Source organism: Cupressus sempervirens, chromosome 8, assembly GCF_028749045.1.
Source record: "Cupressus sempervirens isolate cs-2001-9-10 chromosome 8, ASM2874904v1, whole genome shotgun sequence".
NCBI lineage: Eukaryota > Viridiplantae > Streptophyta > Pinopsida > Cupressales > Cupressaceae > Cupressus > Cupressus sempervirens.
This window is the reverse complement of record NC_143125.1, coordinates 687764586-687767280: the sequence shown is the minus strand read 5'-3', so window position 1 is coordinate 687767280 and position 2695 is coordinate 687764586.

Sequence of the window (2695 nt, the reverse complement as noted above, 5' to 3'; positions counted from 1 at the left end):
TCGACCTCAGTGGGCATACCAATCAACTCTATTAACAAACAATGCTGATGTGCATGACCCCTTCCTAGAAATAATGGTGTCTTATATGCATTTATACACTTGGGTCCAACATCATGGTGGATTAATGTGGTGTTCAGTTACATAGATATCTCCAACTAACTTGATATTCCACCAAACATTTACTTGGAAACATTATTCATATCTCCATGGTCAAGTGTTGATGAAATCCAATCTCTTTGTGTTAACATCTAGAATGCCAATATGTGACTCCAAGCCCTGAGTTTTGTGCATCTTTTACCAAAGAGGATACACTTGGAATGGAATCAATTTGTCTCAAAAATATGAAGAGAGAACCATCTACGTCTTTACTTATGTTAACTCCACATTTTAATGAAACCATTAACTTTTCTTTAACTTAGATAATCACAAGATGAGTCTTGTATAACCTTAAGTCTTAAACCCTTTGGTTTGGCAAAAAAAAATGCATATATGAACCCATCAAAATTGGAATAAGTTTACATATATGGACTTATCTAATTCAAATTTATTCCCATCTCAAGAAGGTTGGAACTCTTTAAATTAGACTTTGAATTTGAACACTAAACATCTGATTTAAGGAACACTACAGATTCACCATGATGGTATTTTATTCTTTGACCAAGATCATCTCCAAACCATGACCTTTGAATTTCTACATTGAACCTGAGTTATGAACTAAGGTTATATTTTGAACTTTTCTAAATCAACAAATCTACATCTTGAACCACTTCGAACTATTGTGAACCTTGGTTCAAAAAGGTTAAAAATTATAAATTGAATGTTTTAAATATTGGGTCCATATAAGTACTAACAATTAGTTCACTTCATTATCAAATTATAAATAATACAAGCAATTTTTTGTTATTGAATATGAACAATTATGCTCTTTTTATCATTTTCCTTTATAAAAGGGTGACATAGGTTTGTGTTTTTATCTTGCAGATATCAAATCTCAGGGAGGAACCAAGGAAGATGATGAGGTGATGTGGAAGATATTGAAGAGCATAATGCCACCATTAAGCAAGTTGTTCAAATGATACAATCATTGATCCATTGTACCAAATATTTCACAAAGGAAACACTACTTGGGAGACTTGAAGAAGTTGAGAAAGAGCTTACATAGTCCAAATGATTTACTAGAATAGAAATAGCTTTTAGTGACCTAAATATTTGACCCAGTTTATCAAGGAGCACATGTTCTAGAGGGGAATTTTCTAGTAGTAGCAAATCTAATGAGGACAAAAAGATAAAAGGAGGAGTTACCCTTATACTAAGAAGAGAAAGGGATGGTAAGAAAAAAATTAATGTTGGACTTGTAGTGATTTGGTCATTATGCGTCCAAGTGTCCTAAAAGTTAGAAAAATTATAAAGGAAAGTCCAAACGTAGAAGAGATAAAGAGTGTTTGTCTGCAAATGAAGAAGATGATTTTGATGAACAAGAAGTGCTAGTGATAATGAAATAGGATTTGTAGCTACTAAAGAAGAAATTTCATAAAAAATGTCTTTGGTATCACAGGTCGAAAAGAAATTTGATTGGATAATTAGCAATGGTTGTTCAGATCATATGAGTGGTGATATAAAGAAGTTTGTTAACTTCAAAAGTCATGATGGAGGTATTGTCAGAGTTGGAAACAATGTAGTGTGCCATGTTAAAGGTTTTGGATCTATAAATCTTAATGTTAAGACTAACACTGAGGATTTATATTTTTTTGATGGTTTGAACCACAATGTTTTGAGTGTTGGACAACTAGTAGATAAAGGTTATCAGTTATAGTTCATAGAGAAGACATGCCTAATCAAAGACAGAGATGGAAAGATGATTGGAATAGGAATGAGATCTAGAGGTAATGTATTTATGTTGAATCCAATTGAAATTACATGATTTGTTGCTAAGGTAGGTGGTAATTGGTTATGGAATAAGAGATTTTGTCATATAAAATTTGATAGCATTGTAAAAACTAGTAGTATGATTACAGTTAGATATTTACCTAAGATTGTTCACTACCACAATAAATTTGGAGATTGTACATAAAGATCTTAGTGGTCCTATCAAGAACAAAGGATTCCATGGTGAAAGGTATTTCATGATTTTAGTTGATGAATTTTCTAAAATGACGTGTGTTGGATTTCATAAAGACAAATCTAAGGCATTTGAAAAGTTCAAGATTTTCAAGAATATAGTTGAGAATGAATTGGGTATAAAGATTATATGTTTAAGATCAAATAGAGGAGTAGAGTTTACTTCAAATAATTTTAACATATTTTGTGAAGCTAATGGAATCAAAAGATAATTATCATCTCTAAGAAACCTTGAACAAAATAGCATTGTAGAGGGAAGAAATAGGTCAGTAATAGAAGTAACAAGAGCTATGTTAGCTGGGAATGATGTATCCAAGATGTTTTTGAGAGAAGCTATGACTACAATAGTCTACACTATGAACAGTGTGCAAGTCAAGAATGACACAAACAAGACCCCTTCTGAACAATTATTTGGTCACTCATGTATAGTTAAGTATTTTAGAATATTTGGTAGCAAATGTTATATGGAAAGAGATGATGATGTTTCTAAGGTCGATGCTAGAAGTGATGAAGGTATGTTTCTTGGTTATTTATTAAAAAGAAAAGCTTATAGATGTTATAATTTGAGAACTAAGAT